The sequence below is a fragment of the Plectrocnemia conspersa genome, unplaced genomic scaffold (genome assembly GCF_051122295.1).
Source record: "Plectrocnemia conspersa isolate PC_06_02 unplaced genomic scaffold, ASM5112229v1 ptg000013l, whole genome shotgun sequence".
Classification (NCBI taxonomy): Eukaryota; Metazoa; Arthropoda; class Insecta; order Trichoptera; family Polycentropodidae; genus Plectrocnemia; species Plectrocnemia conspersa.
In genome coordinates this window covers 18,460,205-18,486,789 of record NW_028277177.1, presented here as the reverse complement: position 1 = coordinate 18,486,789, position 26,585 = coordinate 18,460,205, and the positions used below count along the sequence as shown (strand labels likewise).

The 26,585-nt window shown below is 30.0% G+C and overlaps 1 protein-coding gene across 5 annotated transcripts in view; it reads right to left on the bottom strand.

Annotated features, from left to right (window-relative positions):
• LOC148227490 (fat-like cadherin-related tumor suppressor homolog) overlaps window positions 1-26,585 on the bottom strand; it is a 415,262-nt gene that overhangs the window by 231,894 nt on the left and 156,783 nt on the right. For all 5 annotated transcript variants that reach the window (XM_088201228.1, XM_088201225.1, XM_088201226.1 and 2 more), the window contains exon 2: window positions 6,314-6,363. The gene's annotated coding sequence lies outside the window, so the exon portion shown is untranslated. The remainder of the gene's footprint in view (window positions 1-6,313; window positions 6,364-26,585) is intronic.

The window sequence follows — 26,585 nt, the reverse complement described above, 5'->3', positions numbered from 1 at the left end:
TTAACACGTTAATAACACACATTGATCTAACTACACTCGCAAGGTTGAAACATAAATCTATTGGGTTGATGCAAAAGTTATGACCCTTTTTTATGATCCTAGGTAAAAAAAATTTTTCTTCAGAAATGATGAATAGTATCTTATTTTAAATGACTCCATTGTATAAAGGATACTTTCCCTCTACTTTCTATTCAGTTTTGGCCTGGCCAGAGTACAGTGAAGAGCCCTTGTATTTTTTCAAAATGTCGGTCGATAAAGTGCATTTACGTCATTTTTTACTTTATGAATTCCGTAAAGACAATACCGCGAGTGTGGCAACCAAAAACATTTGCGAAGTGTTTGGAGCATATGTCATCAAAGTTCGACAGGTACGAAGATGGTTTACAAAATTCCGATCTGGGGATTTTTCACTAATTGATAAACCACGTACCGGGCGGCCATTGAAATCTGATGACGACAAGTTAAAAGTCATAATTGACACCAATTCACGTCTAACCACCAGGGAGATCGCGTCTATGACGGAAGTCAACAAAACAACCGTATTAAGACATTAGAACCGTATGGGGATGGTTTCGCGGTACGACATTTGGATACCTCATCAATTGTCGGCTGCCAATTTATTGGACCGTGTTTCAACGTGTGTTGCTTTGAGTGCGAGACAAAAACATGAACCTTTTTTGCATCGTTTGGTAACGGGAGATGAGAAATAGGTCGTGTACAACAACGTGACAAGAAAAAGACATTGGGATATACCTGGACAAGCCCCATTAACAACTTGGAAGGCCGAAATCCATAAAAAAAAAATTATGCTTTGCTTTTGGTGGGATTGTAAGGGTATTGTGTATTTTAAACTCTTGGAACGCAATCAGACAATTACAGCAGAACGATATTGTCAGCAATTATCCAAATTGAACATCGCCCTTCAAAAGGATAGACCAGAATTGGTAAACAGAAAAGGAGAAGTATTTCACCACGACAACGTGCGACCACATGTGGCTATGATGACCCAACACAAGCTAAATGAGTTGAATTGGGATGTTATCAAGCATCCACCGTATTCTCCTGATCTTGCTCCTTCCGATTTTCATTTATTCCGATCACTGAAAAAATTTTTAAATGATAAAAAATTTGATACAATAGAGCAGGTAAAAACATCCCTTACTACATTTTTCGCATCATAATCCACGGAATTTTACACAAATGGTATTTATAAGTTCATAGAAAGATGGAAGAAGGTTATAAGAACTGATGGAAATTATATAATTGATTAAATAAATATTACAAATCTAAAAAAAAATGTTTAATTGTATATGTAAAAAACGGTCATAACTTTTGCATCAACCCAATACAAACTATCGTACGAACTTTCAATCGGTATTCGCTAATTGGAGAGAAAGCAATTGGAGTTACAAACAAGTCACTGGAATACTTCCGAAACCACAGTCTCCTTCCCAGAATTACAAAACTTCAATTGAAGAAGACTGGTAAGTTTAATACTGTAAATGTAATGTTAATACATTTTAAAATTGGCAAACCTCAAACAATGATTTGAAGCATTTTGTCAATGTATAATTTCGTGGCAATAAAGCCATTGTCAATAACTTCTACCTTACAGATACATATCTAAATTATTTTTCAACCAACTTTCATAACCCAAAATATACCATTATTTTTAATCAAAAACTTATATTTTTTTACAAAAAATATTCTTTAAGAAAGTATTTAGCCGATCTTAATTGAATTTTTTTTTTTTTTTTGAAAAACAGTTTTCATTAGTGAGAGAGAATATTAACTGTCTTAATTATGAATATGCTCAATTTGACCGAGAGAAGAATAAAAATATCATTCTAACTTAATTTTACTTATTTTAACCTAATACATGGTGTTTTATTTATAAATACCAGATACTTCTAGATACTACCTGGTATATACCAATAAGCACTAGTATAGGCTACTATATACAGGTGTTTAAACGATAACCATCCACAAAGTAATGAACTATTTATCACGCGCATAATCTTGTCATAAGATATAACTTAAAAAATATTGTATTAAAAAAATAAGCTAGATATTTTTTTATTATGCAATAATAAATAATTTATGCAAATACTAATTTACTATTTTTATAAATTTTCCCAGCTTTTGTTACCTCCATATACATAATATAAATATTATTGAGAGATTCTAGAATACATTTCTCAGGTTGCTGACTGGTGCTCCTTGATTTGTGGCTAACAATAATACATAAAGTGTAAAATAAGTAATTAAAATTATAAATGAACAATATTTGAAAAAGTTAAAAATGTTATAACTAAACGTAGATTTAAGCGTGTAAATGTGTTTAAACTAACAAATAAATCTAATTAACATAACTATTAATAAAATTACTACCAACTAACTTATAATAAGATAATACAATTAGATATAAATAAAACTAATTTAATTATACATATGTTAATTATTTAAAGAAAGCCTCCAGTGGGAGACTTGTTATTTTTATTTTTCTTTCCCTAAGTGCCTAATTGCTGAGAGAAAGGAGAAAGAAGGAAATATATATATTATATAAAAAATGCTTATTGTCCAAATACAGATTTCAATAAAATCCCTTAATGATTTGTTTATATTTGGCTATGACATTGACTGATACATTATTAAAAAGAGCTTGGATTTAAAAATGTATTATATTCTTTCCAGTTGTTTTGGACCACCCTGAATTATTTATCATCAAAGCAATGGAAATAGTATTTGAGCAAAGTTTACAACAATGTTCTAACTTTATATTATATAGGCTAGACATAATTGGGAAAAGAGAACAAATCTCGTACATGGTATGGGTAATGGATCCCAAATCTCGAAACCAAAAATTCAATTATATACAAAGACACTGTATGTATAAAGGATTTGCTTCTTTCAAGCTTATACATTAGGCAATAAGTCGTGCTTAATATTTTTTCAAGCAAAACCCACTGGCAATATGTATTTATTTTTATTCTATTGCATTTAAGATCAGCGGAAATGGCAATTAGCGCTAAAGCCTTTATCCACGCTTAAGCAAGCATTCGTGTGCTGGATTTAAATATTTTTTTATAATAGTAATCAAAAACCCATCGTTCGATAAATTTACCTCACTTCTAAAATCTTTGCTGGAAGAGACGTTCGTTAAGATACGCTTAATTAATGAAAGGGTTGTCCAAAAATAAGTGGGTCTAAGAGCAAATACCATAACTCAAAAACACCTCATATTAATACGGCTTTTATTTTTTAAAAAAAATAGTATAATTAAAAACCGATATAAACATAATATATTGCTTATATTGTACCTACATTTGTAAACGATATTTAATTAAATTTAAGTGTCCATCAATAGATGAGCGAGACAATTAATGCAAATATTTTAAACAATATCATTGTAAAAGGTTTACAAAAGGTTGATTAAATTATGCTTTTTTAGGATAAGGTTTATAAATTGCCTTTTCCATCCCTCGTTCGAATTTTATAATATTTTTAACATATACCTGGAATATTTATTTTAATTAAAGCCTCGGGTACTAATTATTTCTATACATTTTATAAATACAGGCATATTTATTTATTGCCGCATCATTGTTATAAGCATTTAAGTAAACAATAACAACATAAATTATAATAAAATCTAGAGTTGAAATAAAATAAACAATTAATCAAAACTGTTTTATAGAAAATAATCACTTAGTCAAAGCGTATAAATTATAGTTTAACAAATTAGATAAAGACTCGTCCAAGTGCTTATTAATTTTATTGACCGACTTAGGAATTTTAAATGTAAATTTAATATATACATATGTTTGCCACAAAGATACGTAAATTTACGCACTGAATACAGCTTTATCGTTAGTTTTTAACGGTATAGATTAACCGTCGTTTTTTCAACAATTTTGCTTTCACAAAATACTACAATAATATTTTTTATTGCTGTGTAAATATATTATAATAAAATATGCTACACACACTTTTTCTAAGGCAAAACTAATATTCATAATTTCTTATAAAATAATGCCTCGTATAAGATAATTTTAATGCTTAGCTTTCTGCTTTATTTTATCACTGATAATAATCACGCTTTCATTTCTATACAAAGATTTAATTTATGTAATTCTCTCGAGCTATGTACTGTTTTTTTTACAAAATAATTTTATATACATATTAGCGCACAAAAATGTTTTACAGTATTACGTTTTGTATCCACAGTGTATAACATATTTTGCTTTTTACTTTTTCTTTAACATTGGTATAATATTATAGTTTTTATTCACAGTTGATTTTTGCACTCACGGTTGCATTAAAATGTTGGAATTTAAAATATACAATATATGTATAACATAAGATGTGAAGTCAAAAACAGAGCAAGCAAATCCTGAAACTGACATGCATTGAGCTGTGAATTCACATATCTAACAATAAAACATATCAATTTGAAGTACCAAATAGGTAACGCCCAGATGAGCTGCAAGATTGCTACAAAAAATTGCAAGAAGTGCTCACTGTCTACAAGAGGCATGAATTCAGACACCTCCAGCACCAAAACTTTAAAGCCATAGAAGTCACCAATTGACACGGATGGTAAGAGGAACCTAAGTAATATATTTAAAAATAAACGGGAGGCTGCCCGCAATCGGTCGATTGGAACGCTCCTCCTCTTTCAAGCTAAACTTATACCTCCATTTATATACTATAGGTGCCACAAACTTTCAAAATATATAATAACAATTTTAAATGATATTTTTTCACAAAATAAGTATGATATTTTTTACCAATTTTAAAAGATATTTTTTACCAATTTTAAAAGATATTTTTTCACAGCTTATGTATACTCGAATCATATACAGATGAAAGGAAAATCACGTACATGTCTTACACGTTGGATTAGGCGTTTGGTTATAAAAATATGTGGGCGTATAAAAAGCGAGTGTAATGGCAAACATAATCCGAGCGATCAAATCGTCGTTTATTGTTTTCGTGTCGATACACGTTGCGGAGTGCTTTCACGTACCGAAAATAGACCATAGGACCGAATTCGAACCTCGAAAAAGGCTTACCGGGATTTTATAGGGATGAAAGAGGAACACTCGCAAAATTGGATGGTGTCGAACATGCTCAGAATGGCGTCGTTGTGCCTTGGCGCGGATATATCGTAAAAACTGTATTAAAACTCATTACTACGTTGTCAGCGTTAAAATCGACCGTAAAGATGAAACCGATGTTTGAATGTGATATAATAAAAAAATATGAGATAAGCTGAGATTTGGATCGTTCTATATATAAGTTGAGTGTAATAATAGTCCAATTGTGTATTTATTATTCACGTAAAAACCCGTGTCGTTTGAAAAGTTCACGCTCGGTATTCTACCGAATATTAAAGATATTCTATTTAAAACTTTTGTTCCAGGTAATTGGTACATTTGTCAGTTATAAAATGTTAAGAAAACTAATCTGCAATTTAAGACTATTTTAAGAAGATTTTATTTATCGATTTATAACTATTGATTATATCTAGACAAACTACTACACACTGGAAACTAAACAAATAATAATTCAATAACAAAGAATGTAAATTTATTTTTTTTTGCAGAAAGAGTTATAGCTATTAGTTCCAGTATAAATGAGATATTGCTAATTTATTATTTTTTTAAAGAGACACATTACTAGTAATAAGACTACCAATTGGAGCAATGTTAAATAAATATTAAAAAATAATAAAATTATCATTGAAAAAGACTTTTTGACTGGTATTCACACTTCAACGTTCACTGCAAGAGCCCTCAAACTTAGACTACAACCAAGAGGAAGCCGACACGAAGCAGCCGCTTCTCTATTCGCATCCACTGATCCATTAAGACGTCCGAAATTCAGAATTAATATTAAAAATCGACGAATAAAAATACAGTTGATTGCCTCACTTGACCTGATTTAAGATTTATTTCTTAGGTTGTAAGTAATTTTCTTTAAATAGTTAAATATGCTTTAGTTTAAAAAGATTGCTATATTAAAAAAAAAAAATTATTATAAGGTCGCGAACTTTTCAAACTTGCTTACAAGGTTTTAAAAAAAATATTGCTTGCTGCATATAAAAACTCGACAGTGAAAATGAGCGATATATAGAAACACACTTGAATCAAATGTAGATATAATAACGTGAAAAAACGCCTGTTGCTTCTGAGCAAAGGGTCGTAATAGACTTCGTAAAAAAGCAACACGTGTCTAACAATAAAATAGTTTAATTTAATTTGAAATGTGACTATTAAAATACATATAATATTAAGTAAATAAAACTCACGATTAAAAACCAGTTCAGAAGTTCCACGTAATAGTGACGTACTTCATAATCTGAAAAAAGGAAAACATCATAAATATTATTTTGAAAAATACGTAAACATCGTCTTCAGACGGTTTTGTAGAATGTTCAAAAACACTGAGAAATTGATTGAGAAAAAAACAACATTGATTTGGCTAATAACAGGATGTGTGCCGTTACCAGTACTTGGGACCCACGAGTCCAACCCAATGGATGGGCTCCCAGCTTTTGATCGGATTTTTTTATCACATGTCTTATAGAGATCATGTTTAATAATTCTTTATTTTTTAAATAATTAATTATTCCATTATGAGGAACTATATATCTGTCATATTTATGTTTTTTGTTTTTTTTATTCATGGGAGTTTCAACCACCTGAATAATTTATTAAAATTTAGAAGTTATACTAATGATTATTTCGAACAAACGAAAAGAGAGTCAACCCATCTCGAGAGTGGAATCACACACGATATTCACAACAATGAAGAAGAGATCTCGTGACCAAATAATTCCGTTATTACCGTAAGTTAATTTGTAAGCATTTGTTATTTTGTTAATATACACTTGGGAGTGAGATAATTTTACGTATACATATTATATTTACATAATTATTTCTGTTGTTATTTATTTATTGCATTTACAGTAAATAGCAGTAAAAAAAATCAGTGATTCTATTACTTTCATTGCATTGATTTATTTTACATATTTATTATAAACTATTCGGCTTTTGTGAATTTTTATATCAATACAGAGGCTTTCAATAGTTTTTATAAATTATTATTAAATATTTTTTGTAATGTTTATTTTCTTTAATTTATTGGTATTATTATGCATAGAAATCATTAACAAAAAAATAATTTTTAAAATATTATATTAATAAAACGTTTTTTATTTTTTCAGTTACATATGTAAATATATAACAATTATATTATATGTAAATATATAATTATCTGGAGTACTGAAGTACGTGTACGGCGATACTCCTGAAAGGGCAAATCACCATTAAGTAAAACTACTCTTTATTTGGAAAGGACTCGTGCTAGACAATACATTATTATCGTTCTTAAACTGATGTGGCTATCTGGACCACATTTCTCAGGTGTTTAAAAAGCAATGCAATTGTGATTCTATAGAGCTGTTTCAAAACAGCATTATAAAATAAAGAGACGCGATTGAGACACAAAGGAGACGACACAGAAAGAAGCCATAGAATCACAGCCACGAAACGAGAGACGAGCTCACGACAAATTCTTTTTAAATTCCATGACCTGCCATTTCAACTCTACCGCCTGATTGCGGCGTCTATTTGCAAAGTCGCGCCTTTCCGGCCTTAAAACCCGAAATACTTTTCTGTTTTGTATTTAACTTACTATTATATATTGCCAATTATCTAAAGCTTTTTTAACGAGCATTAAAGTTTTTTCTATAAAGTCACCTTCATTGCTCTCCAGATAATTGAACTGGACCCTTTCTAAATATTAGTGAACCAACGCCATTTTCATTAGCGCTGAACGTGCATATATATTTTAATTGATACGAACACACACGAGTACATATGTTTGTGCCATTACAATCCGGATACAATAGTTGAGAAAACTCGTAACGCGCAGGCAACGTACTAAGTGCCGAATGGAACACTAACTGCTGATCGTGTCAAACTTCAAGAAGCCGAAACCCCCGAGGAGTTTCCAAAATTAGAAGATTTTCCCTCAGTTCCCTGTGCGACATTCTACTACATGCTTTCCGTACATGTGTATACATTTAGTCCGACACGTTTTGAGTCGTGCGTATGGTGATTCAATTATATTAGACGTTGTACGAAAACACGTAGACGTTTCGCCGAAGTGCGCTGTCATTAAGATGAAAGCTTTATGATTTGTCAAACGGTGCGTGATGGAAATTTGTCGAATATTAACCGTGTGATGAACTTAATTTGGCGGTGGTTAGGTTGACAACAACCGCGCGACCGCAATAAGCCCAGTAGTTTTATTATACCTCGAAAATTCTCAAGCTTTAAATGTCGTAGAGAGGTTCTTATATTTTGTGAAATATTGGAAACCTCAACTAAGCTGACACATATTAGATTTGACAATAATAAATTACGAAGTGAAATTGTTAAGTTGTATAGTGCTAGACGACTTTGGAGCCACGAGCCGTGGACTAGGTAATACTCATTAGTTATATCATTTAAAAGCAGTCACCCTTGATAAAATTGTCTATTATTTAAAAATATATAATTTAATATATATATATAATTTTAATGAAATACAATGAAATCAATCTCAATTCTAGAGAACAAAAATGTTACTCCAATAACAAAATATTATATAAAAAAGTAGTTAATATTACTACAACACCAACTAGCTCATAAGGTTGGTAAGATCATTTTATAAAAGAATATGGATCCATCAAAAATAATATAACCTAGTTGGTTGTGAAGGCGTTAAACTCAAACTATCACATTTAAAGGCAATAATTATTTTCAGTCTGTTTATTTCCAGAGTACCATTGCTTCCCAGTGATTTGCCTTTCCGCTTTCAATTCCCAATTTGCCTTTCCTTTTTTCATGACAATAAATAAGTTACAAGAACGGTCGTTTAATGTAACAGAAATTGACTTGAAAGGAACGCGGGCAAAACAGGGTACAAAAGCCTAATATATACAAATATAATATATAGAAGTTGATATCAATAATGTATTTAATTTATTAAATTCTAAAATCGTTTTTTATATTTATGTGAATATTAAATAAATTTATACTTACAATTATTATAAGAACTAATTAGATTTTTAATTGCACTATTGAATGAACTATTATATTTATAACATCACTAACAACTAAAAACTCACGTACATAATTTTATGTATAAACGTTATTTTCTAATGCGAAATTATGTATAATAAGAATATTTTATATAAAAAAACAAAAGCAATAAACCATAACAAACAAAAGACAGAATAATTTAAAATTGAACCAACAATTTAATTAGACGACAAAAGAATCTTAAGTTTAGTGAAATAATTACAGTTAAACTATTAAAAACGCATTATGAGTTGGCTTAAATTTTGAGTAGCAATTTTTCTGTGTCATTCTTGCGAATGTGACAAAATTGTAATTAGCACAACGATTATTCATAATTATTGTAATATATAACATTTAACAGATAATAGTGTATTTAATACATGTAACAAATATCACCTGTTATTTTAGCTTATTTCCATTAATCTTATTGCTTAACAGAATACATATGTTTACTTACAGCTGTGGCCAATTAAATGTTTCATATGAAATATTTCACAAATTTTATTATTAAATTGTATTTTTTCTTAAAAATTGTTCTATTGTATTTTTTATGATTAAGTGCGTCTGTGGTAATAATTTACAAGATATTTTAACTTGTAAAGCCTCCTCAGCTGCACATTAGTTTCGGTTATGTAAAAACAAACCCAAAATCGTGGAGAGATCTAAACAAATGTCGATCACGGTAAAATCTAAAATAATGGCATATCTCGAAGAAAAGGTTTCAATTCTAGATATAGCGCGAAGAGTGGGGTTTAGTGGTTCTATTATTCAAAAATGTATTAAAAAATATCGCAAAACAGTAATTCTAGAGTGGGTGTAAGAGGTGGTCGGAAGCGTGTGTCGTCTGCTCGAGAAGACCGCAGAATAAAGGATATCATAAAAAATATCGATTCATAACTGCTGCTGAAATATAAATAGAATTACAATATTCTTCAAACTCGAACATTTCGAGACGGACAGTGAATAGATGAAGCTGGATTTAAAGCGCGAAACACAGCAAAAAAAAACACTACTTACTGAGAAAATGAAAAAGAATTACCTTGAATGGGCAAAAGCTCATCGCCATTGGACCGTCCAAGATTGGAGAAGAGTAACTTTCTCGGACGACTCCAAATTTAATGTTTGGAGCAGATGGTGAGCGACCGTGCACCGTATAAAAAGCGAAAGATTTCATTCCTAATGCATTAATCGATTCATCAAGCACTCACCATATGTGATGATATGTGGGTGCATGACAGTCTGTAAATTTCGTCCAGGGCACCATGAATGCAAAAATATATAAATTGGTTGTAGAAAACGACTTTATTTCAACCCTTTAATATAGGCAACATAAAACAACAATTAACAAAAAAATTAAGCCGAGCTGAAAAACTTATAATGGAAGTGTGGGAAGAGGAGATCGATTTTAAAATAATTGAAAATCTGTATTTATCGATGCCATGCAGAATACAATAATTTATTAAAAATAAATGTGAAATTACACAAAAATATTTTTTTTGTTAAAAAAGTGTTTTATTTACAAGCTTCTAACTTTTAAAGGTTCTCAATATTGCTTTCTATAATATTAATAGAACAAAAAAAGGTTGCGCGCACGTGTTGCGTTAGAGGCTCGCCATTATGCACTTTCTGGAACGACGAAAAAATACACCTTTTCCAGAATTGACTAATTTTGATTTTACAATACCCGTATTTTTTAACAGTATTAACGGAAAATGAAAGTTAACCGTTATAATTATTCATTATAGATTCAAAAACGTGTAAAAAATGCTTTAAATTTGATAAAATAATCAAAATACATATAAGAACGGCCATGTCAACTTTCAATTGGCCACAGCTGTATATGACGTTTGACTTTAAATGGTCTTTCAGCCTGCATCAGCATTTATTCAATTGTATCTAAGATGTATTGCTTGTTATAATTTTACCTTTCCATAATAAAACTTTTCAGCGATCTTATAAATTATTAAATCATCTACTATATTAATACTAAATAAGCTAAAAAGCAACTGAATACTTTTGAACTTCACAAATGGCATACTTATTGAATTTCGAGTTTTACTCCGTATCTAAGTTGATAAAAACTCTGAAGTGAATAAATGTTGTTATTCTAACGGCAACATATGTACCTAAGCTTATTATGTCTATTTTCAATGAAAAAAATATACTTTAGCGAAGAAGACTGTTCCAACATAAATGATCTCCTATGTCTTTTGTTGCTCCGCAAATTGAAAGAAAATATATCTGTTGTTTATTCGGGTCTTTTGTTTTGTAATACATATTAATATCCTATAAATTAATATCAAAGGCACACAAATTTGATAGTCAAAAGGGGTTTAGCATATCCAATCGATCGAATTTATTCAGCTCAACAGTTCGTGTTTCGTTTCGGCTGTAAAACGTTGAATTTAAAAGAGGGTGTGGAAATAAATTCATAACTTAATATTCCCGCAAGTCCTCGCATTGTCTCTCCGAGTAATAATATTCCAAACTAAAATACTGTACCGCTCGAACAATGGCGCTAGTTGGCGGAAAAAGGCCGACGGTACATTAATTTGATTTACTCGTTGCAAGTTCAGTTTTCGAGATTGTGAAACTTTGCAATGGAAATAAACATCGAAGCGAAACTTTCTTGCTCTGTTCGTATTACTAAGAAAAAATCCTCACCGATATGTCGTTACAACAAAGCACGCGTTCCGCAAAATTGGATAAAATTTTGTATTATAATAATCTTATGTATGAAAAAACAACAACAACAAATACGAATGTGAAAGCAACATATTTTATTTTTGCTGAGGTAGCATAAAAACGTATCAACGCGCAAGCTTTTATTTTTTATGAAATGGCAAAACAAGATTAGGGCGAAATATAGGTTTATCGTTTAATGGCTTAGAAACTGAAATTAGTCGTAGTCGAGTTTCATTATTTTTCTATCTCTAATCGAGCTATATAATTTCCTTGTTTCGTCACGGTCAGTATCTGCTTACTCTACGAATGGCAATATAAAACAGACAATTGATCCAACGTAGTTTAACAAAAAACGTTATTTTAATATTATATATATATATATATATATATATATATATATATATATATATATATATATATATATATATATGGTTAATATTTCCAGGAGTCGGATTACTCCGCGTACTTTTTTGATTCCGTGTGGAATCATGGTCCCTACGTATAAAAAACATATATATATATATATATATATATATATATATATATATATATATATATATATATATATATATATATATATTATGTCGACGAACAGGCATAACTATGACTACGCCGACGACGATAGATGGCACGCATATGTTCCATGGATATAAGGAGAAATAAAACAAATTTTTAAAGGTAAACAGCCATCATTGGTAACATGAGCTCTAGTTGCATATGGATAATGTTTAAAAAAAAAATATAGATTTTTATATAAATCTAATAACGTTATGCTTAAATTATATATTTTATATGTAACTTTTAAAGGCAACTTTCACTATATTATTTTATATATTAATACTATTAGTAATATTTATTAACACTAGTATTTTTTTAATGCGTCATATGTATTCAATGAAACAGTGATTTATTTTTCAACGTTAGTTTTTGTATTCATTCAATGTTATCTCTGAAAATTAAACAAACTAGAATGGTTTTATAGTCTTATTTTGACTACACCAATAAAGAAAACAATCGAGATAACAACCATTGCCATTATATAAACGACCAAATGTAATTAAGAGATGGCCGATAGCGTGATAAAATACTGACCTCTGTTTGGTTTTATTTGTATATGATTGATATAACCAACACTGTCAAATATGTTTTTAATATGATTCATTATCATAACAATAATTGCTCAGTGGAATACCACACATGTGTATAATATTAGCAAATATTATCATAACATTGCATTTACGTGCATATGTAACACTTGACCTCGTTTTTAACTTTACCTCTATTGTCTAAACTAGAATATGGTTTTCTTTTATATTATTTTTCTCAGTTTATTGTATGTAAATTAATGTTTTTATGTCGGTACATTTTTATTTCATATTAATTATAATAAATCCAGAATATATGAGAAAACAGATCGCTTGACGTTTAATAGAAATACTTGTTACAAATAAATAAAAAAAATTAGAAACATTATTAGTCCTATAAATCTAATGGATTTTCCCAGAAATGAAATAATTTTACTTTTTGACATAGCAAATATATTTTTTTTATAATAACAACCTTTCCCATTCATAACGTGTCAAAAATTGTAAAATATTATTTATATGATTTATATATAAACAAATATATATAATATAAGCGTTTAAATTATTAAATATTTCAGGAACTGGAACTGTAAATGCATAAGTTTGCTCCGGTCCACTTCGAGCCTTAAACTAATAAATATACATTTAATTATGTTACATACAATGTGATGATCATTGCTACGCCTAATGAGATAATGACGTTTCTTGGAATCACTTTAAAACAGTTTATCGATAAAGATAGAAAGCGTGATTAAGACCGCTTTCTTAGGAATATAGAAAGTGTTAGTTTATTAAAAATATCAGCAAGACACCTATTTATAAAAGGTTTTCCGAGAAACCTTCTCCCTCTAAAAGACGCGAGGGTTATAAACGGTTTTGAGCCACGCTCTTTGACAGTGGATCTTGAGTCAATAACCAGATTCTCTCTGGACAAACTACTGATGGCTCGTTTCTGCTGCTATGACTTCGTGGCTTCTATTTGTCGTCTCCTTGCAAATGTGACTAAATTTAATATATTTTATAATGTCAGTTTAAGCCAGATTTAGCGAAATGCAGACGAGGATGTTTGCGATTGCATCGCTCATATACAAAGAGTCAAAAAACAATAGTAATGTGCGCAGGATAGAATGTATTGTTTAACGTGTGTCTTTTTCAACTAAACATACGCATCGCTAGATAATTAGAATTAATTAAAAATATATTTATATTATATAATACATTCAAATTAATAATATCATCAAAAATTTATCTGCGTCCATTGTACCTAATTATTTAATTCATCTCAGCTTTCTCAAGCATATATAATTTGACATATTTATAAATATTTAGTTAAATACATAATATATGATTTTATAATTTAGCCTTAAGGCGATGGATGTTTAACAGTTTCATCCGAATTGGATAATTAGAAACTAGAGGAAGGGACACTTCAGACGAAACTTTTTCGATGATTATTTTATTGCATGTCCGTAAGCAGCACAAAGGAAAATTCCATTAAGAAACGGCGCACGGTTCGATTAAAAATTTACTTTATAATACGACTCGGTGGAAGTGGGTGGTTTGGAAAAAGGAAATTCTACATCTTGTGCGGCTGGATATTTCACCTATACAAAATCATTTTCCGGACGATTACGTCGCCCGGAAAAAGTGTCTTAATTGCTCCGAAGTGAAATAGTGTCGACCGCAGAGAACTGAGTTGGCCGCAAAAGTGGGTGGTTGGGTGGCTTGGTGGTTCGCATTGACCACCCGTCCGACACTCGACGTACTCACCCCTTTTTCATGTAGCAAAAATACGCTATAATAACAAAATACCCGCTTATCTCGAAATAATAATGTGTTAAAGGGTATATTTTCCAATCTGTGGCATTTTGAGCGGGTGAAGTATAACATGTTTTGAAAGCAACTATAAAAAAATAGTTTCTTTTAAAAATAAGGTTAGTAATAATGATAATATAGAGCTAGGTTTTAAATAAATAGGGGTGTCTTTTAAATTAAATATCTGATGAAAAATAACACACAATTACAAACATGTTTATAGTTAGAGATTTAAAGTAAATAATGTATTTAAAATAAACAGAAAATCTCTATAGTTTAATATTTTATTTGTAAGAATCAGTAAAATTAATTTTGAGGGCATCAATTTTTGACTTTTCCTCTTTTTAATAACCTATGCCTTTATAATATAACATATATTAATTTTATATTATATATACATCTATTATGTTATTTCAAATGAGTATAATAATGCTATTTATTATTTTATTTTTTAAATTATTTAATACACAATATACGTTCACATAAAAAAGCAAAAAATATCAGTGCTAGATAAGATATAATCCACGTGAATGAATCGACAAGATTAGCGAACACTTTGAAGCTATTTTTATAGTCTTCACATCAAACATATAGATTTTGAAGAAGAAAAAATTGTAAGAATTAAGATAAAAACTAACACAAAATAAATTAAATAAAAATCTTAAGCAGTAAGTAATTTTTACCGTTTACAATATTTTTTTAAATAGCTGTACCTTACATTAATCATACCTTAAAATCTATAATTATATACATCGTTATGAAAATATATTATGTTATGTACACATATTGAAAATATTACATTTAATATTAAATCCGATACTTCAGCAATATTAATGACAATATTCAAAAATATATTCTTTAGGCTTTAGGGTATTCCTTTATATGATAATGAAAAAAATAGATGTATCAAATTCACAAGCCTACGAAAATAAACCGTTCAATCTCATTCAATATTCTATATGAATATAGGAACGACTCATCGATTTATTATTTATAATATTGTAGAGTCAATCCATCGTTTTAATATTCGTATACTATATCCGAAAATTGCCAAAAAATCACATTAAAAAATGTGTAGTTTGAAAATAATATTTACTAAATATATTTCAAACATTTAACGAACGATATCAAAACATACTTTGGATATTTTATTATAAATATGTCAGATATGTATATGTAGTAAAATTAAGAAATTATAGCTATAAAAACATGGCAATTACTATTAGTTTATTAAATTAAAAGAAGACTGTTAGATTATGATACTACTGAATATAGTGAATACGAGCAACGGAACCGTACAGACTAATTTAATTATCGTGATAAAACCCAAAGTTTATTATGATAGGTGTAGCTTCTGCGCGAAAGCTACAGTGGGAACGGAAAAAGCTCATTAGGTCGGATGCACAATGCGAAAAACCGACGTCCCAAAAAAACAAACCCAACTTTTCCTCCACTTTGAGCCGGTCGTAGTTAAAACGCTTGTAACAAAACCGACGGGCAATAAAGGCGGGCACGCGAAAGCTCAAACAAGCTTTAATGTGTGAATGTATTATATATATGTACGTGTGTGTGTTTGCCCGAAAGCTCTGCGTTCGAGCGTGTGCGTTCTTTTCCTTTTTAGCTGAAAGTACAAATCTTTAGTAAACAAACAAAAATAAGTTTGTGTATCTTGGATCTATCGAATAATAGTGGATATGAGCAAGAACCACATAAACGAATCGGGGTGGTTAAAAGTGCGATAAAGCTATCAAAGATATGGCGAGATCAGAATATTGTCAAATAAAGGGAGATCCGTATAGTTTGATATGTATAAAGATTATTAAAAATGGAGAAGTACAAAATATTGATACTTTAAATATCTTGGACAGCAAAAACGATAAATTTGACAATGATTTAAAAGTTTTAGATTGAGATTAGACAAAAATATATGTAAAAATATGCTGCGGTTAAAAGGGGACACAGTAGGGATGTTATTTACGTTAAGCCAGTCTGCAATGTGTCGTGGCAGAATGCACTCAGTTAAACTTACAACCGGATAAATAGAGTTGCAACCAACAACTAGATATAAACTAAGTACAGGGGCACCGAAAGCAAACTCGGGCCCTGGTAAAACAATGATTTCAGGCCTTATGACAAAAATGGCCTTTTATATATTTTTTAACATCGTAATGAATAATAATAGGTACGAGTTAACCCTTTCAATGCTACAAATAAATATTAAAATTGCGACATATTTTTTTGAAGTCATATTTTATGCCGATATATTTTAATTAGGCATTACAAATTATTAAAAATATTTACTCATAATATTTATTTAATAATTAATCGTGTATTTTTTGCTGCTCAGTGTTGCCATATAGTGAATTTCCAGTCCAGGTCAAAAGCAAGAGAATCGTGCCATCGCGGTGAAAACGCACGATTATCAAGCGTTTATAATAAGACTTTTTATTACAACATTACGAGTGAGTATCGAATAAATCATATCTAAACCGAATTTTGATTAATAGGAGAGCGCAAGAACAATATCACTTCTCAGAAGGCAAAAATTCCCGTCAAAAGCAATAAATTCGTGTCGGCACCATTGCAGTGGAAACGCTCGGTAACGAGAGATAACTACCGGTGAAAATGTATTTTGATATGATTTTAGTGAAATAACATATTTTTAAAAATATTTATGGGATTGATTCGAAACTGTTTTTTCTATATACTTTTTAGGAATAACCACATGAAACTGAATGTATTATTTATTTATTTTGCTGCATTATATCCAGTTGTTAAATTACTAATTAGGTATTCGATCTGAAAATTCAGATCGAATACTTAAATTTACCGCTACTAATTTACATTCGTTGAATATTTCCTCTCGTGTCTAATATTTTTAAAACGTAGAAAAAACAATAAAGTCAATAATAATTTGCAAACAAATTTGAACAAAGAACTAAAATCTGTCCCATTGGATAATAATGTATATTGTGAAAGTACTACTTAGAAAGTATGTGCTTTTGAAGGCAATGGTCCGCTCCTTTAATTTAATGTATGTTTAAAAAGGGATGAATATATCTGAAATACATCAGTACATACATCTCAAACAGATGTAATTTAGTTCAGATTCTTCATTATTTGTGGACGATTTTTACTTTTTTATAAATATATTATTGCTTTGATTTTTTTCAGTTCATCCCTTCAAGGAGAACGGGCCACGGGATTTTTACCCCTCTGCAAGCCTGTCTAAGTACATAAATAGATAGTTAAATTTCCGGCAAAGAATTATAGAAACTAGTAATATTATGTTAGTAATAAAATCCAATATTTGGCTTTTATTACTAACATAAGCAATTATCAACGTTATCGATAATTTAAAAAATCGTCATTAGCAACAGCAAAATTTCAGTCTTTAATTTTTTTTTAAATTTAATGAATTGAGTATTGTCTTTAAAAATACGTTTTTTATTAATCGTGAATGTTAAACGTTTATTTTCACATACAAAATGGATATTTTATACATTGCAACAGAGAACAACAATTATTGTGAATTTGGAAAAAATATCATATGAAAATGTATAGTGTAAATATATAATATAATAAAGGTAAATATGTATCTACAGTCAACACATGACCATTGATTATTTACCTTTCTGTTTGGGAATTACATGGTTTTGCCCGGTGTCACCTAGAATTAAATTTCGTAAATAAACAGTACACATGCTAAATACTGTATCAATAAAATGTTTATATTATTGTGTGAAGGTAATATTCAGTAAGAATTTTAATCTATACTATTGAAAAATAAGACTGATCCTTAATCATGATTTAGTAAGCATTTTTATTTGTTTCTAGAGATAACTAATAAACTGTCTCATGGTGAAAAAGTTCGCATATCAAGGTGAGGAAAAAGTGGCAGTAATTATGAAATCGCTAAGATCTTAAAGCACCTTAAACAAAACCGAATAACGATAAAATCGGGCATATGAAAGCTCTAACGTGTATGTGTGTTTGCCAGAAAGCTCCGCGTTCGAACGAGGGCGTTCTTTTCCGTTAGTCGAAAGTTCAAATCTGGAGCGGTGCTTTCGTAAACAAAACCAACAGAGGAAATCGTATTAAATATTGTGTGTAAACTGGCCGAGGGCGGTATGTAAACAATGGAAAATAAACATACGCTCATACGTTTGCAAAAACGAACATTCCGAATAAAAGGAAAGCTAATAGGAGGTTTTGTGTTTAAAAAGCAAATAACAATGATATTTTTAGTTATTATTGTATCTGTATATTGTACATCAGGGAACACCATTGCATCTTTGTTAAAAGGATTCCTATTATTTTTACCATGCCTGGGTAGTTTAATTATAAGTTAAACAAGTATAATCGTAATCAATCATTCCAATGCACACTAAGAATGGCAAAAGTTAAAACATCAATCTTCACAAATATATAATAGTACACGTACAATGAAGGTCAAAAACTAACAGCAGCCGATAAGCATAAAATGGGTATTGTTTTGCTTTCAAAGCGAGAGTTGTCGACACGAACGATGAGAGAACGTGTAATAAAGAGAATGAGTGTTTTTTTTCTTTTTCACAACTGACAGTGTGGTAAGTCAAAAAGTAATAGAAGAGTGGAAATTAATGTATCTAATCTACACGCAATGCTTTACTGGCAGACAGAAAAATATATCACAGGAGCTAGTCCTGTGATATATTTTTGGCCGTACTATATTTATTAATCTAATATAAAATGATCTCCCCTTTAATAAAACTAAAACTGTCTCTAAAAAAGAAGCAATTTCATGGTGTAACAAGTCAATAAATATGACTCATTTGAAAGCGGGCGGATTATTCCCGGTCATTTTCAAGAAAACCGGACACTTAAGCACATGGACTAGTAATCGATTTGGAACATTTTATTTTTGTCTATTTTTCAAATACACTACTATTTTCGTCATTAAATAATGCCTGGATATAATTTAACGTTTATATGAGCATTTACATTTAACGAAAATATCAATATTTAATTTGCTACGCAGATCGCGTTTTTCAAAGTCTAAGCTTAAACAATAAAGTTACCATTAACTGTTGCATATATTGGTAAATTTGGCCCCAAGCCTAATTTTATGAAGTAATAAAAACACAACCCCATGGAAAAATGTGGTTTTGATTTAGGAAGTGGCTTTTACGCAGCCCACATAATGTGCTTTAAATGTAGGAAACTGTGTAGAAAAATAGTATATATTTCGAGTTTTCATTATTTTATTTTCAGTATTTTTTCAAAAATAGTTTGCAATGTACTTTATTTATAATAGAATTTCATTAATAATATATTTCTAGCTTACTAAAAGTTACCTAACAAGCTTTATATTTAACGTTATCTGGATTTAACCTAGCTACATACATACAAAATTAACACGAGAAAAATTTTCATGATCCATCAAAATATAATATAAAACTTGACAACCGTAATCAGATTTGGGTCGCGGCCCATAGATCAGATTAAGAACTTATAATGAAAAAATATATACGTATACAATTTGCTATATTGTATTAATATAAATATTATTTTAAATTAGAGCAGAGCAGCAAATTAGCAACGGGCCAGTTGTATTGTATAATACATTATAATAAATAAAATATTTTATTAAAAAAGCAATATAAAAATAGCAATAAAATTCTTCAACTTGCTGTAAGGCATTTTAATGAAAGTATAAATATTGCAATAACGATGTTTATGAAACGAATTAAAGTCAAATATATAAAATAATTTAATTGCGAATTTTCTCGCCGAGAAAATAATAATTATTACGCATGAGAGCCTTCATAACGGAAATTAAGCTTTCGTGTTTTATGTAATTATGTTTTCCTATTGATTGAATAGCGCATTAAAACGTCACTTTTTATCGCAGTAATAATGTTACATGCGGAAATTAAAAGAAACCGCTTTACGTAGTAAAACAAGCTACATTTCCTAGAGTATACATTAAGTTATCAAAGCTATTGGTTTAATTAACAATTTGATATCTAATCCTCACAGCTTTTAGTTATTAACCGTTAAAGTTAATTATTGCGAATAAATGTAATAATATATACAACTCGCATATAATTTTAGCTTAAACTTTTATCTCGCGAAAAAGCTCAGTGAAGCTTTCGATACGAACTTGCGCGTTTTGGTTATATTATAGATCAGATTGTATATTTAATAGGTATGAAATATTACGTATACAGTACTTATATTGCGATCTCGATAAATATAGTACAATTCATTTAACTGTTTTCGCAAGCAAATACTATATATAACAATACAATATTATATTTATGTATATTACTGACTATCTCTTCATTATTGATGAAATAATTTGACATTTTAAAGCAAATTTAAGTATTAACATTTAACATAGTGTTTATATTGCTTGTTAGTCATGGCCTTCACTAACCAATTGCAACCACCAAACTACAGTTAAAATTCCATATGGTTTGCGTTTAATTAATATACAAATAGTCGGTTTGGCGTCACTGTAAAACCCTTTACAAATCCGTATCGTGGCTGTGGCATATGTATTACGCGGTCGGAATTGTTTTTCATTCGCGACAAACATTTTGAATCTACTAGCACTAGATATTATATCTACAATGTATGTAGTACATACACATGTATCGTTTCATACCACTTGAAATGTGTTTCAGCCCTCCATGTACACTAAAAATATACTACGATAACTTTTATGGCGTTTGACCTGAATTTGCACATGTGCTATATATTTTGATACATATCCACCACAAATAGATAGATTTAAAAGCATTCTATCATAATGTGTATCACACGATCTAGTCTAGATGAACAGGCCCAGTATTTTCCTAAATAACTATATGTTTGTACAGTAAGCAATATTTACCAGAACTAAATTTAATTTTGATTTTAGATTGACTGCTTCTACGAAAATGTATTGCAAATAATTCACCACCAGCAATTAATCGCTAGCATATATTACCGCCTAGAATAAATAATGTATGATTATACAAACTCGCTTATAAATTGTTCATATCGCAGCTTTTACGTAATTAATATTTGTGTTAAGAATAATAAATAAAACCTATTTCTAATGTTTTAAAAAATAGTCCATACACTTTTAGATCTTTCCTTATATCATGCCGCATCTCAAATAATCATGACATCCGTTCAAATTCTTTTCCGCCCTTGCCTCATCCAGTATTCAAATCCCATCAGCAATGTTTAACTATAGAGCATTGGCATGCAGACACGTTAACCAGTAAACATTGTTAACCCTTCGATAAACACACATTGTTTGTGTTTGAGAATTAATCAATATTGTCCAAATGTTCGTTTATGAATGTTTGGACCGGTTTTCGCCATTGTTTCAAATATAATTTAACTGTTTGTAGCTCGTTAGGTATGACGCGACACAGATCGGCAAATTACACGTATTTATCAATTGGTTTCGACACGAAAACGCCGCGGTAATTGCCATCGGAATTCACAAATAGATCGTTTAACGTTAATAATAATTGTCAGCATTTAACTGGCGCTGTAACATGAGATGCTGAGACTATTTATAATACAAAATTTATATATTTAATGATTAACAGTGGTACAGTTTCAAGCTTAAAACAGGACAGTGAATGCCATTATTATTTTTAGATGAGAGTAAAGGAGGATAATAATAAAATAATGATATCCTTTTTTTATTCAAATGCAATCTGTCGTTTATCATAATGTCATATTGAAATAAACGTATTTACAAAAAAAAAATCTGATGACTTTCTTCGGCCATTTTTTTTTATCACTTTGCCGCTTAATATAAACTTGAAAAGTAGTGACTGAAAGTTAAGACATAATATATTTTTAGAATTAAAAAGTCAACTTTATTCTAAATTTAATTTAAACCTGACTAAAAATATAATATGTTAAAACTTCCACCAGTTAGTGACGATCTAATTTATATGAATATTTTTCCTATGTTTGATTTGAACCACAAGTTCCATGTTCCTTATTTATGATTTATGAATGTCTATTTTCTTGGCGTTTAATTAATTTTCAATAATAACTCTGTTTTTTACTATTCAAAAACAATACACAGTACATAAAGCTTATCTTTCCAATCATTTTGTGGAATCAGATGAGGATCATTAATTCTCAAAGAGTTTCCGGCAGCTGATTTACTATATTTTATGTTTGCCGGCAAAAGATATGTTACGGTTTTCAAACCCACTAATTTAAATCAAAAATGCAAATGGATTTTGCAACCTACCTTCTATACATTAAGGTAAACAAAATCACAAAGGGCCATGAGTGTTTTTAACACACTAAATAATTTGGTAATAAAACATATTGCTTAGGAAATGGTTAAACTATTAATATCGAAAAAAATAAAACCTTATTAAAATATATCGCCGTTAAGAAAGCTCTTCAAAAATATAGCATTGAGTAGTCAAAGTAGTTAGTGTTCAAATACAAGAAGTTTACTTTGTATTATTTCTAAGTACATGCTTGAGTAAATATTTCATATCAATGCTGCCGAACAACTAGTTAATACTCACTAAAACTATTGGGAAAGTTCTCAGAATTGGATGTAAGTAATAATCTAATCGATATAATGTTCCAGTAACGCTTGTTATGTTTGTCATTAAAATCAACACAATCGATAATTTAATAAAACCAACTTAAAAGCTGTTTTGTTCGTTTTGATTGTATCTTTTTTCCTTATAAAAATAAAACTATTGAAGGGTAAATAATATCCATTTTTCCGATTGCATTTAAAGGCGAGATAAATACTGCATTTTTTCACACTTGAGCCAGTTTGTGCTATATTAAAGAGCTTGTCTTTGAAATAAAGATGTGTTTATAATAGCTTGGCGAATGAATATATTTACTAGTATAAAATCATTTGAATCTTATTGAAATAAGTTCGTTTTCAAAGAGATCCTCTAAAAGGTTTTGCCTCTTGTTATACCCGATTGCACGAAATTTTCAAACAGTATATACTGAATTTTAGTGAATGAAATATGAGAAAGTATATGAAAGGTCCATTGTCGAAAGACTGAGGTTTATTTATCAAAAGCTTATAAATTCAATTCACGCAAACCTGACACAATACACAACTGTTCACCAACAAGGACAGAAAGGGCGCCAGAATATCAACAGTATAAATTAATTTAACTAATTGAATAAAGCACCATCGAAAGTTGTCTTTCTCCTTGCATCCCCGATAGATAGTTATATATCTCAAACACAAATTGCATATTTAACAGCAATTCGTGTGTATTCACTATTGAAAAAACTCTTTCAGGAGATTAATTCGTCGACGCCGACGATTTTATTACTGTAAATTACCATAAACTCTCCCGAACCGATCCCAAACGACCGGTAAACTGGGACGAAGGTTAGGTCAGAAAGAAAAGCCATTTTACCGAAACTCGTTTCGTATATTGAGTCTTCCCGTTGGCAGCGGTCAGTTATTACGATAGCATTATCGTTATCGCAATCCCTTATCAATTACGAATAACTCCCAGGGGTTTCTTCGTTAGACATTTTTTCCTTTGAACAAAAATTATACATTTCACAGAGACAAACGGCAGACATTTGTCATAGTCGGCAAAATGAGATAATTGATTCGAAGAATTACTCTGCGGGTTCAATTTGGAACTTTTCCATTGTGAAAAATGATTTTCGTTCGATTATTTTATTTCTTTAGTAATTATACGGTCCGGCGTTAATACAGAACGTTAATAATATTAATTGGAAAATTATTGAAATTAGTCGCAGTGATGATTGGGGGAAAATTTACGTTTTTTTTTATAAATTGGCTAATTATCAAGTTAATTCGCATTGATTCGTTAATGTATTTAAAGTCAATTTGAGGTTTTGATGTAGTAAATTAAGACAGCGTATTTCATGAAATGGTTTCATATAATAAGCTCTTTTGAAAAAATATAATTTGCAATTAATTCGTCGTTAGAATTATGTAGTTCTAAAAATAATTAGTACCTATAATAGTCGCTATTTATTATAATTCTTTTCATATTATATTTATAACTTTAAGTTTATTTTTCACAAAAATGTAACTTATAAAATTATGTACAATAGTTTTGCTCCTAAGATTCCACTGAGATGCACCGAATTTAAATTGTTATTACCCTAGTGTGCTGTACTACAATTTATTTAATTTCTTAAATTCTGTTTGTAAAAAAATAAATATGTTAGCAATAATTATATATATAGCAGGCGCGGGCGGTGAGATACTTTATGCACCGCATGCCCTTATCTCTTACTTATGTGGACCACATGCTCTTATCTCTCACTCACTCTCGTCACTTAACACGCGAGCGAGCGAGAGGGAAAGTATCTCACCACCCGCGCCTGATAACAGATTCTTGTCTGTCTAATAAATTGCAATAATAAATTACACAAAAATGCAGCCACGAATATTGTCGCGGAAACTCTGAAGCAAAAGCTAGATTTAATTTAATGTTATTAATGATCTAATAGCTTAAACACAAAAATCGGCTGTTGAAATATCATGAATTTAAAAGCGAAATCCAAAAAAGCTGAATGAGATTTGCTGATGTAATTCTTCCACATAAATAAATTTTGAAGACCCTTAAATTTTATAAATGCAAATATATTTTATTTCAGTCTAACATAAAAAATAATTCACCGTAAAAATCTTTGTACATCCGTGTATTCGAAAGTCACATAAATTTCGCACGCAAATAAAGAAACGACGACAACTCTCCGCCGGGGGTCGAATGTTAATTTATACCCGGTTTGGCGACATAAATTAAAGTCGCCAAAATGATCAAATATCACACGTGTATCGTATTTTGTTTCGCGGAATTTCAGCGTGTAAATTAAAGCTTCCCAAAATTACTTTTGTGCGACGTAAACTTTTGTGACAGGACAAGTTTCCAGAAAACGTTCACAATTTGAAATTTGTTCGGTACGACGCACTATAAATTATGCCGTTATTAGCATTCGAAAGAAAAATGTTGCGGCGTAATTTAATCGTCGTGAATAAAGAACCCAGTTCAACAGCATAAATGCTATGTTTTATTAATAGCTAATCACATGTAAAACCATATTAGCCGCTGTACTATTTTTATTTAAAAATAATTGAGCGTTTTACTTAATGGTGAAAATATCAACTCTTTATTTTTTTAATACTATTAATCTTTATCGGTGAAATAATGCAGGTATGTAGATTCGTTACTATACCACTTTCCGATGACGTCACACTTGAGCTCGTTGGCCTTATATAACAGTAGGTACTGATATCAGCTTAGAGTATTTAATATAATATTGACTAGCATAGATCAATAGACGATAATTGATGTGGGTTTTTATTTAAAGGCAACCCGAGTTTATACATTTACAGACAGTGGTAATGAAACTATCAAAATGAGGACGCCTGCAGAATACGCAGAAAGAAGTATATTTGCAGGACAAAAACTTTGTTTACAATTTTAAGATGTGCACCCATTTATAAATTATGTCACACCATTAAATTTCACAAAACATTATTAATATACATATACACAGTGTACCACCGCTTGATATAATTAAAAGAGAACGTAATTTTAGACGCCGAAAAAGTGGAAAATTCGTGCTTTGGCGAAAAAAATTGCGGACGTTTACAATTGGAAAAAAACGTTCTTTCATCGTCGTCGTCTTGTTCGCGAGCGCGCGATAATTTGCGCCAATTTTAACAAAGGGTTGATTTAACGTCGGAGCGAATGTATTAAAAAAAGAACTTACGAGATGAAATTTACAAAAAAAAGGTTCACTAAAAGAAGATTTATTAAGAATGGAAGAGGGACAAAGTAATTAAAAACCAAGGCTTGTAAAACAAATTAGCGTGTGGATA